At 38.1% G+C, this 16,983-nt stretch overlaps 1 long non-coding RNA gene across 1 annotated transcript; it reads right to left on the bottom strand.

Annotated features, from left to right (window-relative positions):
* Positions 1 to 383: 383 nt before the first annotated feature.
* LOC125262804 lies at positions 384 to 4,278 on the bottom strand. The gene is made up of 3 exons (XR_007183614.1): positions 4,064 to 4,278; positions 746 to 974; positions 384 to 656 (listed from the first exon to the last, which is right to left on the bottom strand). It is a non-coding gene; the product is annotated as an uncharacterized LOC125262804 (long non-coding RNA).
* Positions 4,279 to 16,983: the final 12,705 nt, after the last annotated feature.

Raw genomic sequence — 16,983 nt, 5'->3', positions numbered from 1 at the left:
TGAAATAATTGAATAAAACAATATCATCTTATAGTTATACATTTTGAAATTCTTTTAAAATAATGCTTTGAATGTAGTCTTTTTTGCACATAATACAACATAATACAACAAATATAGTTAAAAAATATATTTTTACATTTTTTAATATAAAAATAATTTTATATTAAAATTATTATTATTAATTGCATACTATATTTTAATGTATTATTTTCTATAATACATTAATTCTATTTATTTTTATAGTCCTAATAGTAATATAATAATAATAAAAAAAAATATTTTTTCAAATTAAATTTTGAATTAGCTTTTTTTTTTTCTTTTAGTTTTCATGTTAATTTTAGTTTAATTTTTAGATATTATTTAGTTTTCATTTTTCTTTTAGTTTTAGTTTTAATTTATTTCCAGTTAATGAGTTTAGTGCTTCAAAAATTCTATTTTTCATTTAGTTTACAGTTTGAATATTCTTATTTCTTTAAATTTGTTATTAAAGCAGTTTCATAGAAAATAGAAATGCTGGTTCTTTTTTCCTGGAATTACTTAAAACAAGCTCAAATTGACCATCATGTGTAGCTGTTGTGATGGTTCTCTGTAAAGCAAAGGCCCTGGAGGTCTAGTATTTGATTGCAGTCCATTTTGTTCCAATCATTCGTGATTCTCTTGATCAGGGATGAAAAATAAAAGTCTGTGTAAATCTCACTGATTGTTTTTATGAATAATATATCATATATTTTTGTATTGACTATACCTCTCTCATATTCTACTTCAAACACGTCCATCTGGCCCGGAGGTGACTGTCCATGACATGGCAACCCCAGCGTCTGCGCACATCAAAGCTCGTGGATCAGTCGACCTGCGGGCCGCCCTGACAGCGACGTCCCTCACGCTTTGATTTCTCCTGATTCTGATGAAATGGTGAGAGTCCAGCTCTGCAGGAGCCCCGGGCTTCAGGGGCTAACACCAATAACAAACATCTTCTGTAGGAGGAACAAATAGCCCGAATTCATGCTTGACCTACAGTACAAATACGAATAATGCCACACTACTGAATATCAAGGTATGTGTAGGTCGAGGTCACCATGAAATCAAAATTGACAGTTCTAGATTTTTATTACAAATTATTTATCCATGTATTGTTTTAAATTCATGTTCCTTGTAATCTTGAAAGAGAATAACTTCTCTTCCCTCTTGCAGCGTCATCTCTTCTCTTCTCTGATGATGAGGGCGGGGAAACCTGTCACTCACATGAGATCCACCAATAGCAAACCACAACCATACAATCAATTCCCCTTGGACAAAATCAAGCCCCGCCCAACATTTGATCTTGTTCCAGAAGCTGTTTCACTCAGATATACGACACAATAAGGAAGAAAAGACGAGCTCAACATCCCTTTCATGATGACTTTAAAGCTAGACAATCAAAAATTGTCTTGTGTTGGTTTAAGGTCAAAGACCTTTTTTTAATTTATTTTTTTATTCCTTTAAGTTTTTTTATTATTAAAAAACCCAACAGTTTCAAGACAAGATGCATCACTCTAAGGGCCCTGTCATACACTTGGCGCAATGTGCGAATCAAGTGTTTTTTGCTAGTTTTAGCCCGATGTAGTTATCATTTTCACGTCTAGCACAATGTTGTTTAAATAGCAAATGCACTCATGTGTTCAACCACTGGGCATGCTGGTCTGAAAACGAGGTGTGTTCAAGCGCATTGTTGGCGCATCAATGGTCAATGGCGCAATATTGTTTTTGTTATTTAAAGTTTTCAAATATTTTCTTCATTTTTATTCAAAATAAATGCCTTTCCAATCTGATTTGTGATAGGAAAAGGGAGAAGAGCGAGTTCAGCAAAAGGCAGATTCGAACCTGCGTCAATCGCATCAAAAGCTACATTCATGTGCCATACGCCCTACAGCCTACGCTACTACAGACGTCAAACGGATCCTGTCATTTTAGTATTTACAAACTAATGTCCTAAGACACAAAATGATCGGTTTATGTGAGAAACCGAACAGTATTTATATCATTTTTTACCTCTAATACACCACTATGTCCAACTGCCTTGAGCATCCGGTTGATGACGTCTGAATGCACTCTGATGCCGGAAGTGATCTCTCATACTCATTGACATATACACGCGAGAGATCACTTCCGTCATCAGAGCGCGTTTTCAGACCTCACCAACTGGATGCTCAAGGCAGTTGGACATAGTGGTGTATTAGAGGTAAAAAAAAATGATATAAATACTGTTTGGTTTCTCACACAAACCGATTGTTTCGTGTCTTGACATCAGTGTGTCGTCACGAGCCACAGGGTTTAATTTGGATTTGTCTGTGCATGTTTTTTTTTTACTCTTATAGATGAAGTTCCCATTGACGTGCATTATATGACTGACAGACGGCAACGGTTGGAGTTAAAAATCATCATTTGTGTTCTACTGAAGAAACAAAGTCAAATACATCTTGGATGCCCTGGGGGTAAGCAGATGAACATCAAATTTTCATTTTTGGGTGAACTATCCCTTTAAGAGAATAGGGACAACCCTTTTAGACAATACGCTGTGCACGCCAACCATTTTTCCCATCATTAAACTAGCAAAAGTGGATTCGGACACGCCGTAAGTGCACTTGCGCCGTGCGCTTTAGATCATGCGCTTAGATCGTTAAAATAGTGCGCAAAGACTTCTGTTTCGAATTTCAATAGTGACAGTAATTGCCTAGGAATATATTCTTGAATGCTGTAAATTTGTGTTACTATGTTAGCATGCTAAAGCAAACCCCCTCTACAAAGAACTCTACATGCATACCCTTAGTACCGCTGATAAAAATATTAAAGCTAAAAAAAAAACATTTGAAAAAGTCTCACTAGTAAATGTAACTAAATAGCAAGCTGGCTGTTGGCTAATAGGTCAGTCATCCTGACCTATCTCTAATTTAAGTTTTCCAAAAAAAAAAAAAAAAGTTCAGTTAAATAAAAAATTTTGCCCAATATTTGAGTCCAATGCTTGTCAGAGTATTATATCATTAGCTTAGCATCATGCTAACTCAATTGAGAGTCAAGTTTTGTGCATACACATTGTTGCTGCCTGTAGAGTGTGCCAAATGAATTTCAGCTTTTCAGTTAGCATCCACTGTGTCCAAAGTTGATGGTTGAACTCAAACTTGAGTAATTCTAACAAATTCCAAATCTTGGAACAACACATCACTAATGTGGGTTTAATTTGCTGAGATGCTAGTGTCAACAAACGCTGAGGATAGCTAGTCAGATTGTTAGCAAGACAAGGGCCAATTTTACCTGGCATGTGACCTCAGGCAGCTGGAGATAAACTAGACCCGGCTCGGTCATTAGAGATTCGCCAGGGCGTTTGTGTCAACAGTTGGACAGTGCGTTTTGCAATTATTTCCCAAAATCCTCTTGGGTGGGGGCGAAATAAAATATATGCCATTTTGGGATGTTTATGAGCTGTAGCATTTTTAGACACTTGGTCTAAAATTATATTTTCCTAGAAGGGTGGTATAATGATGCTCAATGCGGATATAAACAGAAGAGGTTGTTTTTACAGTACAATAACCGATGAAGTAGGTTAGGAGACATATTTTAATCCTTCATTTTGCAATCTATGGAAATTAAATTTAAATTGAATGCGTACTACATTATGGTAATTTGAGATGGATGTGAGGAACAGATGTGTTTTCTCAGCTATTAACTCGACCAGCGTGAGGCCCGTCAGGTATTAAGATCACCACTGACAGGGTGTGTGTTAACTACATTTACACCATCTCCATCTGAAATAAAGCATAATGACATTTTATAACTTATAATCTATCTGTGTATTTGTTCGGTATCATGTCCGGGGTGAAGTAGGTCACGCTCCGCTTTCAGCGCTACCATTAACAATCGCGTGTCTCTTTACCTCAGCGTCCAGGGTTGCCGTGCTGCCCATGGGCGCTGCATTAAAGCTTTTTATATTTCATAGATGCGGCAGTCGGAGGGATAATGGAACCTGGTTGACAAGCTCGTGTACAGACAGAAGCAGCAGGGAGCGGATAAAAGAGTGTCCTTTACCTACCTCAGGTTTCCCGTCACCGTGTTAACGCAGAAGCGCTCACATGAGTCAGGAGAGGTAACCATATTAATCTTACGAGAATAGCGGAGTCCACATTTATAACGATAACGACATATGAACGTTATCATAACATAAATTGGTTTACATCTGATGAACGATAAAATAATAATAATAATAATAAAAACATCGGCCTCCAATCCGAATCCACCCGACTATAAAGAGCGCGAGTATTTAAGAGGCAGATGACGTAAATGCAGCGCGCGCTTAGCAAACCGTTATTTTCAGTTGGCATGGACAATAGAGGGTATGCATCGACGTCACTTTCCCGCCGGAACGCGCTCCCTCAGCTGGACTGGGGTGCGTTTCCCAAAGCGAACTATGGTCGTAAGTTCCGTCGTTACCAATAGAGTTCAATGGGACTTACGACCATAGTTCACCAACGATGCTTTCGGGAAACGCACCCCTGAGTGGCTAAAGAACCTGCTGCGTGACTGGATTTAATAGAGAAAACTGCGAAAACGCGATTAAAACTAACGATTACTCTAAAGGTTGGACTCAAAAGTGTTCCTTACAACTTGTCAAAGAAACCTAATCCATGGATATTGACATGCAGCCAGGAGTCGTGTTTCCTGACATTTATATGTGCCTGATTTCGACAGCGGGGAAATACATAAAGCAAATCTGCCTGTGAATGCTTTATATAACTACAATATATGTAGGTTTAAATCCGAGTGATCACTTCTATCAATATTATATATTTTGTCATATTGTCCAGCCCTAAAACTTGTATAGTTTTTGTCAGTGTTTATTTAAAAACACCCAATTATGCAGAATATAAGAAGGTAAATATTTAATTGATCAGTTGTCAACACAATATATGACAATACAATATATACGGTATGATTTTACTTCAAAATCCAACAATCTGACACAAAATGAAAACTGCAAAACATGTTTCTCTGCCTGGAGTCCAGCTGTTTCTGTGAATTACAGTGATCCATTTGCTTCTTTTTTCTGTAGCTTTCGTCAGTCTGTAAAAATATACCTCAGATTTTGTGTCAAAGCTATTTGTACAGTCAATCACAAAGCTCTTTCCCATTTTGGTGTTTTGTGTGTTTTTCGCAGCATTCACACTGAAAACCAATGCTACTGCCCAGTCTTTTTGCCACTCAGTGGGCGTGACCGCAGTCATAACGGTCGACGGTGACGTCACGTGCATACCCACTATACAAATCTCTGTAGATTAATCACTGTAATCACACAGTATGGACCCTTTCACAGACTGCGATGATGTGTTTTCTCATTTAATAAAGTAAATAAAGTTAAAGTATTTATTTATTTATTTTTTACATATTTTCTTTTATTATTATTATTAATTTACATTTATAACACTATACTTTTTGTTTTCTTACCTTGACATTAATTACAGAAAACTGTAACGCTGCGAGTCTTTCTAATACAACGGCTGAGGGAGTGACAGCAAATTTGACATCGTTCTCTCTTCTGAACTACAATCAATCTTTAATTTTTTTCCTCTTTTGTAAAGTCACAGAACAGCTATTGTGTTTTTTTTTTTTTTCTTTTGCTATTGGAGCAAATGGAAACGCAACTATGTGAACATCGGAAATGTGAAAACGGCCCATTTGAACGATCCAGAAAAGATGAATCACTGTCTGGTCAATGTCAATCTGAAGGTAAGGGTTAAAATCATGATCTCAGCACAATTTGTTTTTGCTTGTGGTATCTGATGTAGCGTTTAGACCTGGAAACAGTGACATGTGATGTCAGACTTACCAAGTGGGTAAGTGTTATCATTATAGTCATTGTTTCTGCTATCTTTCTAGATGAGAATGGGCATTTAGTGGCCCAAGACAGGTAAATGTTCCCTCTAGCTTCTAGTATCGCCATAAATGACTCCTCAACTGTAATGACCTCAGTCAGCCGTTCCCATCGTCTTTTGTTTGGCCCAGTATGAAGGTCACTTTCATCTTGCCGTGTTTCCAGGCTCCGTCAGAGGTGTGAAGGCCGCCGGCCACCCGACCGGCTTCAACCCACCCGGCATGTCAGAGCGAGTTTCCCCATAGCCAGCGAAGAGCCTGGATCAGCACCCCGCAGGCACATCGGCTTGACATGTGGGTATAAGAGCTTCGTAATTAAGTCCGTCCCGTGACAGGTTGAATGAGGTTGAAAAGCTTCAACCTGCCAGTGACTTCCCTGTGCTTTTGAAACGGAAGTGGTTGCGTTTAGCTCACCACTGCCGGTTAGCTCATTATGAACAATTTTGCTCTGTGAAATGTCACAGTGGGAGAATTTTAGAAAGTTGATGGAACCAAGATACAGTTTAGATGCTATTTCACAAGTACATTTTACAGCCAAAGGCTGACTTTTTTATTGGTGGAAATGTGCAAAAACACTCCAAATTGGCCGCTGTCCTTGAAAAAGCGGTACACTCTTAAAAGGGTCCTTTACAAGATGTAATATAAGTTTCAGCTCAAAATACCCCACAGATCATTTATTATAGCTTGTCAAATTTGCCCCTATTTGGATGTGAGCAAAAACACACAGTTTTGGTGTGTGTCCCTTTAAATGCAAATGAGCTGCTGCTCCCGGCCCCCTTTCCAGAAGAGGGTGGAGCTTTAACAGCTCAACAACAACAAAGCTGGAGAATCTCACGCAGCCAAAATAAGGATTGTCAGTAACGGTGTTCAGCCTTACATTGTTCAAACCGGAGTCGACACTGATGGAGAGACTCAGGAAGAAGTTACAACTTTTAGAATGAAACTGGACGTTTCTGAATGGTTAGTGGATAAATTGATGTAGTTGCTGTGGAGTTGATTCAACTCATCCACTAGCATGTGCCGTCATGTTCATCTTTTGTGTTGAATTGACCCTCGTTTGTGAAGCAGTCCGGCGTAAAATGACGGCATTTACAAAAACAACTCTTCCTCTTCTCTAAAGCAGCCCAACATGGCCCCGCCCCCTTTGTTGTGTGTTCTCGGGGGCGGGGTTTATATAAATTTTAGGGTTTGTGATGTCACTAACTGGGAAGAAGCTCGTTGTAGTCCCTTCCAGCCATTGTTGTAGTCCTTAAACAGAGAATTATCCCTTTGCATTGAACTTTGAGCTCCGTAACTTTGCAGATGTTGTTTATGCTCAAACAGCAAAATTACACACTAACTAAAGTTAAAAAAGTTAAAAAACATTTTAAAAATCTAAAGAACAGTTTGTGCAATGGAAAGATTCCATGGATGTTAAAGTTCCTCATGGAACCATCAATGCCAATAATAAAGAGCTACCATAACCATTGAAGAACCCTTCATTTGAATGTAAAAATTGTTTTTGTGGGATTGCATCTCTTCAATATCTGTGGTGAATAGTCATCGTCTGATAAGTTTTTTTCACTCTAGACATTGACAGAATCTTCAGAAAACTTCAAATATACATTATCACAAAGTTTGAATGGTTCTTTTTTGTATGTATGAATTCATCACATTTGTTTGGTCTTCATTTGATAGACTTCTCATCTGGCTTTTCACAACACGAGCTGTTCTGCATTCAACGTCCGTCTCGTTAAGAGAAAGTACCTCTCGGGTTTTCAAAGTAAATGGTCTCTCACATTCTCGTTCACTCGTCTGCATTGATGCCAAGTCTGAAGTGCCTTTTTAGGCGCCGGAAACTTATGCACACCGAAATGGATTATTGAAAAGCAGCCTGAGGGTGGCCGTACAAGGGCTTTGACATGACCGGACAAACTTGTTTTTTCCTTTTCTTTCATTCAGAGATTCAAACTCTGCTGGCGACACAAAGCAGCGTAATTATTCTGTCTTATACCTCACTTTGGCTCATTTTTAAGGGCTGAAAAGTATAATCATATGTAAATGTTTCTATCTTTACCAGATCGCTTCTGTGCGTCATTTCTAACCCAGAACACAATTCAAGTACGCAATGCATTCTCACTGTGAAAAATGCCCCAAACCCTTTGAAAAGGTAGCATTACATCTGGTCATCTGGTAGCGTTGCATATTCTTGAGCATAAGCAATCCCAGAATGGCAAACTCGATGAATAAATTCCTCCAAAATGGTGAACGAGTTGAGAGAAATGCGAATTCTAGTAGCAATAGATAAGAAGATGTTGCGATAAGAAGTGTTGTGCCATTAGCTTAGCGACATGCTAACACCAAACTGAATTTGTGTAGCAAACACAAAAATATTTTCGTCACCTATTACAATGTGCTACTGAGAAAAAACAAATACTTTACAGTCTTGTACACCAGCTTTCTTGTTTCTGAAACTCAATCGGCCTTGATTCATCCACAGACAGGTGGTCTCAGCTCCTATTAGACGGAAAGCTGGACATGTTCGGACAGGTTTACCCTCGCCACAGGCCGTTACTGCACGGCTAAGTGCTAACAAACTCTCTCATGCCATTTGAAAACCTTCCTTACATCTATTTTCTGTTCTCGTTTTCCCCGCGCTCACTTTTCTGTGTGCAGACGGTGTGTGCGCTAAAAAAACGACACCATTCGACAGATAAATTGGCGTTTAATTAGCATTACAATTTAATATTTTATGCTGAAATTATTTTTGATGACTTGTAAATTGGCATGAATGGTTGGAGAAAGCAGTCGCCATGGAAACAGCACTGGATGTTTATTTATGAAGTGGTCCTTTGCTGTGACCTGCCCATAATATCAGCGTAACGCGGCATTCTAATTCAGAGCTGCGCATTCATTATATTGAACCCGAACGTGTCGACGGTCGCAGCGCTCTGTGGAAATGAACTGAGCTTGTGGTTTTTATGCATAGGAATGCACAATACCACTCTGATCTCTCCACCCGCAGCGTTATACATCACTCCAGACATTAGAAAGCATTCATTATGTAACGCTCAAAACGCATTTAATGATTTATTCCTTTGCAAATAAGACAGACATAAAATATGCATAAGGATGTATCTCATAAAAACTTTTTGTATGTTACATTTACATTGTTTTTTGTTTGTTTGTTTTGCATTGTGACATTAATTTCATGACACTCCAGCTTTTTTTACTCAATTCTATATATATATATATATATATATAGTTAAAATATGTGTGTGTATGGAAAATGCCAAAATCTTAATTGTTTTCTTCCCTTTCTTTCAGCTACACTGTAGGCCTATGTTCATTGTTATTTATATTATCATTTTGTTTGGGTGAAATTAATATCCTGGATTTGTTTTTGTGTGATTCAACCATATAGTGCATTCATTACTGTTTTAAAGCCAACATCCATCCACAGTCACAGTCTGCACAGTTGTGGTTCACTTGAGCTGTAAATTAGCTAATTAGCTGCATAATTGGCCGAATTAAAGCTCCAATCAGTAAAGCTTTTGCTGTCAGAGGTCCTCCAGGTAACTTAAATCAGCTGTCGTTTGAGACTCTGGAAGGAAGACAAATCTGTCCAGCCGAGCGAGTAATGACTTGAACCGAATGTAAGGAGGTAAAGCAAACAAAAGGGCCTCGATTAGCTGAAAGGGCTCTTCATATTCTGTAGGGCTGCGCTTTTGAAGAAGAGGTTCATTAAGGTCTGTTTTTTTCCTCTGTCCGTCTGGTACACGCTGTGCCGCCCGGTGACCAGTAGCGAGACAAATCAGGTCACCTGTTCTTCAAGATGCTCTTCAGGATTGTTTTGTGTCTGCGTTTGTCCTCTTGAGTATTAGCCGAGACGTTCTGTGGTCTCCGGGTTCATGAAAGTGAAGTTGTTTGGGTTTTTTTCAATTGACAACATGCATCTGTGATCAGCCCTCAAATGTCCGCTTTTAAATTTTAATAGACATGCGAGATGGGACTCGAGGTTTGGATGTACAGACGCTCTCAACGCGGTCAATGAAAAAACCCTCATAATTACTAAAAATATAATAATCATTTTACAACTATTTTTTGTTTGCACAACAAAACTGTATAAATGTAAAACATGGATGAAAAAAAAATATCTTGGCTGTATGATATTCCTTAGAAATAATAATCATATTATTAGTATTACTTTGACAAGTACATTTTAGTATACAGTAGCAATATATTTCTGTCACAATTTCTTCAAATAAACCAAACTTTTATTTGGTTTGTCGTGAAGTGTGTATTTAACAGAGGTTTTTCTCAAAAGAATCAGTGAAAAGCTTGTGAAGTGACTCACAAAGCAGCTCTGGAGATGAAGTTCATGTGTTCATGTCCTTGTATATTGAGACGATTCAATAGATGAATCCATATTGAATAAAAACGTCCAGAGTTTATTGACGTAAATTTTATTGTGATCTCGCAGTCGGTGAATTGACACACACCCGCCTCCTCTCACTCACTCAAAATTATGTGAAAATGCCCATCTGGCCGAGTATTCTGGTAAATACAACCAGTTTTGTAATGTAAATAGTTGAGATAAAATGCATGTTGTGTAACAGTGTATTGGATCCATGTATAAGCTCTTAAAGTGACAGCAGCCTAATATTCCTGCTGCTGTCTGTCATGTTAATCGAAGAACAAAAGACAAAGAAAATCACTTTCTGCTCTTGATTGAATAAGTTTTATAACTTTAATTGTAAGCATTACACCAAATAAGAAGTGAAAATAAGAAGCGATAAAATCAATCAAAAAACACAGCCAATCAGAAGAGAGTGTGGGCGGGGTCTCTCGGCAAGAGCACAGCAGACACAATGAAATGGGCAAGTACATAGTAAAATTCATAAATGTTACACAATTTAAACATTATTTAAAGTACATACGGAGTGACTGAACCAATCTTTGTCATAAAATACACTTGTTTGTTCGCATTGAGTTGACAGTTTGCATGTTCTTGTGCCAATTTATTTATTTTCAAGATCTGAGGTGAATTATCCAGTGTTGTTTTCATTACAGCTAAAAAGCTGGAACACAGAATGATATTCAAACTCACGTTTGACGCTTTTAACATTAAATAAAGCACATAAACAGTACCTGATATTATCATTGCCATACTTTGTGTTTCTGTTTGATCCGCGACGTCGCAGAGACATAAAAAACGTTTCTAAAATAGAATATTCGCGTGTCGCATGTCGGCTGGTTTGGACAAAAACTCAGATTAACATGGAAAAGATACCTTTTATCGTGTGTTGCTTCGCGTCTGGTTTGGACACGGTGTTAATCTGCAATAAAATCTGTATTTAACTTTTACAATGAAAATGAGCCAGTGTTATTTTACATTTCATTTCTGTTGTATTTCTTACCTTTATACTACTGTTAGACCCATCTGAATGTTTATTTCATTTGTCTCTTTATTCTATTGTATTTAATTGTGCTATCGTTTGCAATTTGTTTTATTTGACTGTTTACTTGTCTTTTATTGTAAATGTAGTTCATCAATTCAAATAAAGCCTCCCTGTGCTGTGTGTGAAAGCAACAAAATTATCCAAATTATCAAAAAATTATGAGATTATTTTTATGTCAGTATATATGGCAACGAAAATGGTATCAAATATCGACATTTTTCAAGGTATCGTATTGAAGTTGGAAATATCGTGACAACACTATAGCAAAGTGAAGCAAAGTATTCATTTCGGTACAAAACTAACATTTTCATTTGTTTTATAGATAAGTTGGAGTGGGAAAGCAGCCAGCAACACGTGTCCAGCAGGCATGCGATTTTCCACAACGCACTTCTTGATGGTCCCGCTCTGGCCTCCCATGTGATTTCAGGGCACAATCATTCACAGCTTAACTGCATAAACTGCCGCTACACACCAGCTGTTTCCAACATCTTCATTCCCCCGTCTGGAAACACCCCAGATGGCTGGGCGAGAAATATGAGTCGGATTTGATGTACTACAGCCATAAAGAATTATTTCACGGCGATTGAGTTCCGGCGACCTTTGCCGTGACACTCCTGCTGTTGGTCCATCCGACGGAGTGAATGGTTTGCCATAATTAGCCACTTTTACAAACAATTTGTGTTTATAAAAGTCAAAGAGTTCCTGCTAGCCTGCTATCTGAATACAAATAGAGTGAAAACCAATGGTTAGGGTTAGTTTGACATCAACCAGGGTTAGTTTTACAGAAGTATCAGAAGCAATGCGCCCCACGTTGGGCGCCATGTCTGAGCCCTTATCTCCGCCTCTCAGAAAGTCCCCATTGTCTCTGCGATTAATCGCGGTCGCTCGCTCGAGAAGGGATGTCACGCTAGCATTTGTCGCTGGCGAGCCGGACCACTGAAACAATGGCTGTCCTTGTTCTCCAGGGTCCTCAGACGCCCCGAGCACGGCCCACGGTGGCTTCAGTTGGCGGACCAGAGCCTATCAGAGGGGACAGATGTGTGGAGCATTTCCTATGGTTCCCGAGGAAGGACACGCTCTGAGAAAAACCCTTGAAGATGAAGATGCTCTTGGTTGTGAAGGTAACAGGTTGACTAGAAGAGTCGTTATTTACTCAATGTCAAGTCGTGCTTAACCTGTATGCTTATGAATTTATATATATGTAATGGAGTGTGCATCAAAACTCCCTTCATCAAAGCTCTCAGATCTCGTTCTGCTTAATCAAACTGCTTCAGTTATGACACTCTGATTAGAACTTAATCTGTTCATTAATGTTGGAGATAATTGGCACTATTTGGTGGGTCTCTAAGGCATAACTGTATTCACAGGTAAAAGGAATTTAATGTATTGTTTAGATACAAAAAATTACAATATAAATTATATTTATTATTGTTATTTTAAATGGTGTAATCTAAATGACAAAAAGCAACATATGCATTCAGTTTTATAATAGTAATAATAATAATAATATATTCCTTGTTTGTTATAATGTTTACTATTATTATCTCAGAAGATTTAATCTAAAATTACATCAAAACTTTTACTATTTTATAATAATAATAACATATAATCCATTAATAGATGTTATTTATATTATTATTAATTAATTAATTAAAATGCATATGTTGCTTTTGAAAATTTTAGATTCATTTTAATGTTAAAATTTTTAATGTAAAATGTTCCTTTATTATTATTATTTCACATGTAACTAAAATAACAACAACAAAAAACAACAATTTTCATAATAATAATAATAATAATAATAATGCATATGTTGTTTTAGTCATTTTTTAGATAATTTTTTTAAGTTTTACATTTTTTATATGTTCCTTGTTTACAAACCTGATTCCAAAAAAAGTTGGGACACTGTACAAATTGTGAATAAAAAAGGAATGCAATAATTTACAAATCTCATAAACTTATATTTTATTCACAATAGAATATAGATAACATATCAAATGTTGAAAGTGAGACATTTTGAAATGTCATGCCAAATATTGGCTCATTTTGGATTTCATGAGAGCTACACATTCCAAAAAAGTTGGGACAGGTAGCAATAAGAGGCTGGAAAAGTTAAATGTACATATAAGGAACAGCTAGAGGACCCATTTGCAACTTATTAGGTCAATTGGCAGCATGATTGGGTATAAAAAGAGCCTCTCAGAGTGGCAGTGTCTCTCAGAAGTCAAGATGGGCAGAGGATCACCAATTCCCCCAATTCTGCGGCGAATAGTGGAGCAATATCAAAAAGGAGTTTCTCAGAGAAAAGTTGCAAAGAGTTTGAAGTTATCATCATCTACAGTGCATAATATCATCCAAAGATTCAGAGAATCTGGAACAATCTCTGTGCGTAAGGGTCAAGGCCGGAAAACCATACTGGATGCCCGTGATCTTCGGGCCCTTAGACGGCACTGCATCACATACAGGAATGCTACTGTAATGGAAATCACAACATGGGCTCAGGAATACTTCCAGAAAACATTGTCGGTGAACACAATCCACCGTGCCATTCGCCGTTGCCGGCTAAATCTCTATAGGTCAAAAAAGAAGCCATATCTAAACATGATCCAGAAGCGCAGGCGTTTTCTCTGGGCCAAGGCTCATTTAAAATGGACTGTGGCAAAGTGGAAAACTGTTCTGTGGTCAGACGAATCAAAATTTGAAGTTCTTTTTGGAAAACTGGGACACCATGTCATCCGGACTAAAGAGGACAAGGACAACCCAAGTTGTTATCAGCGCTCAGTTCAGAAGCCTGCATCTCTGATGGTATGGGGTTGCATGAGTGCGTGTGGCATGGGCAGCCTACACATCTGGAAAGGCACCATCAATGCTGAAAGGTATATCCACGTTCTAGAACAACATATGCTCCCATCCAGACGTCGTCTCTTTCAGGGAAGACCTTGCATTTTCCAACATGACAATGCCAGACCACATACTGCATCAATTACAACATCATGGCTCGTAGAAGAAGGATCCAGGTACTGAAATGGCCAGCCTGCAGTCCAGATCTTTCACCCATAGAAAACATTTGGCGCATCATAAAGAGGAAGATGCGACAAAGAAGATCTAAGACAGTTGAGGAACTAGAAGCCTGTATTAGACAAGAATGGGACAACATTCCTATTCCTAAACTTGAGCAACTTGTCTCCTCAGTCCCCAGACATTTGCAGACTGTGATAAAAAGAAGAGGGGATGCCACACAGTGGTAAACATGGCCTTGTCCCAACTTTTTTGAGATGTGTTGATGCCATGACATTTAAAATCAACTTAAAATGACACATTTTCTCAGTTTAAACATTTGATATGTCATCTATGTTGTATTCTGAATAAAATATTGAAATTTGAAACTTCCACATCATTGCGTTCTGTTTTTATTCACAATTTGTACAGTGTCCCAACTTTTTTGGAATCAGGTTTGTATTATTTTTACTATTATTATTTCAGAAGATTTAATCTAAAATCTATTATTGTTGTTATTGTTATAAAATATAATGCATATTATGTTGCTTTTGTTGTGTTTTAAAATTAAATTTAGATTTGAAATTTTTGTTCCTCACTCAAAGCTATAGTTTGACTTCTTTTTCGGGTTTGAACTTATTCCATTAACTTGATCTCCCAAACCACCTTAGCTCCCGGATCGTATTCAGTTCCCCATATGTTCTCGCAGCGCTCCGCTATTCTGTTCAAGTCTCAGAATATGATTGAAAATCCACCGATTGAGCAGGTGTCTCCTGAAACCACTCTTTCTTATGAATTTACTGGTTAAGTGGGTTTGCCAGGCATGACAGCAGCGGTTTTCCCGTCCTCTCGGGCTTAATGGATAATTCCGAACCTAGCGGTTTTTAATATTGCATTTCCGATATTAAACACTTCGTCAGCTCACTGCCTGGAGGAGAGACACTACTATGACAGATGACAAAATTTCCTTCTCGTTAAAAATGCAGGAGACTGTGTCTAGAAACGGGAGGTGACGTGGGGACACGTCCCTCTCGCTCAGCCGTGTTCAAGCTTGCACAGTCCATCATCAAGGTTGGTAAACAGCAGGTCTGGTGTTCAGATTAGGCAGCGGTCCGTGTGTGTCCACCTCTGGGATTTCGGCTTTTGAGCAGTGAGATGTAGTCTTTGGGTCCCGCTGAGGTAAGCACAAGAGATTGGCTGGAGTTATTGTTGGAGTGGTTCATTGTTTAGACGACTAATAAAAGAGTCCACTCAGCTGAAAGGAGCTGGTCATATTGCTAATCAGGTGTGAACAGCTCCCTCTTTCTCTTTAATACTTCCTAGCTAGTCAAAAACAGGCCTAAAAGTACTTGGACTTGGACATTGCGTTACAAAATATCAAACAAAGTGTCTGTAAGTGTGGTTTTCACAGTTAGCTAACAATTTCTGAATGACTTTTCAGACAGCTGGTGATTTTTAATTGATTTATGAAGTCAATTCCTCTGTTTTACTTTGATCATTCATCATAACTTTTGTTTTTAAGTTGAAATAATTGCATTTCTTTATGAGATTCACTAAAGTTCACTAAAGCTAAGCTATTATAGTTTAAGCTATTATAAGTATGGAGAACACAACAAAAGCCACTTAAAGACATTCACCTCTAAGATAACATCAAGCATGTGCTTTGTATTTTTAGCTACAAGCCCTAGTAATTGCTAGTTATGCAATGTGCACTTTCTCTGAGAACATATATATATATATATATATATATAATGTACAGCTAACACTCCAGAACCGCCGCCTGCCTCCGTATAACACTTCTCATGCCTTACCGGAGGTGTCAAAGGTCAACTGACTCACTTACGGGACGACAAGGCCTACAGCCCGGACCTCCTATCAGTCCCTTGGATCCTTCTCAACGTGTGTTTTTCTCAACTCCCACGATGCCGAATGTCATCTCCACTTCTGCTCTCTGACATGGTGGTGTGGAGCAGTGAGACAGCCAGTCATTAACGCGTCCCTCTCTCCATCGAGCGTGGACTGGGCCACCTGTGTGGTGCCGCGCGGCCCCACGGCGCTAATTGGTGCAACAGCAAGTCATAAATTAGAGGGCAGGGTGAGGGTGTGAAGGACGGAATCGACAGCTCTGGCCTTTCGCAAAGACTTTCACGCTGCATGAATGAGCCAATCACTGGGCAGTATAGATAAGAGTTCTGAAACGAAAAGTTATATTAGATTACCCAGACCTCCTCTCAGTCCCTTGAATCCTTCACTACATATGTATTAGATGAATAGGTATATAGATACGTAGATGAGACAGAGACAGACAGACAGACAGACAGATAGATAGATAGATAGATAGATAGATAGATAGATAGATAGATAGATAGATAGATAGATAGATAGATAGATAGATAGATAGATAGATAGATAGATAGATAGATAGATAGATAGATGAATACAAAGACAGATGGATAGACAGACATATGAATACATAGATGGATAGACAGACAGATGATAGACATATGGATAGATAGATAGATAGATAGATAGATAGATAGATAGATAGATAGATAGATGGATAGACAGACAGATGAATACATAGATAGATAGATAGATAGATAGATAGATAGATAGATAGATAGATAGATAGATAGAAGGATGGATG

The sequence above is a fragment of the Megalobrama amblycephala genome, linkage group LG2 (assembly GCF_018812025.1).
Source record: "Megalobrama amblycephala isolate DHTTF-2021 linkage group LG2, ASM1881202v1, whole genome shotgun sequence".
NCBI lineage: Eukaryota > Metazoa > Chordata > Actinopteri > Cypriniformes > Xenocyprididae > Megalobrama > Megalobrama amblycephala.
The sequence above is the reverse complement of the archived record's forward strand: the minus strand, read 5'-3'. Positions and strand labels throughout refer to the sequence as shown.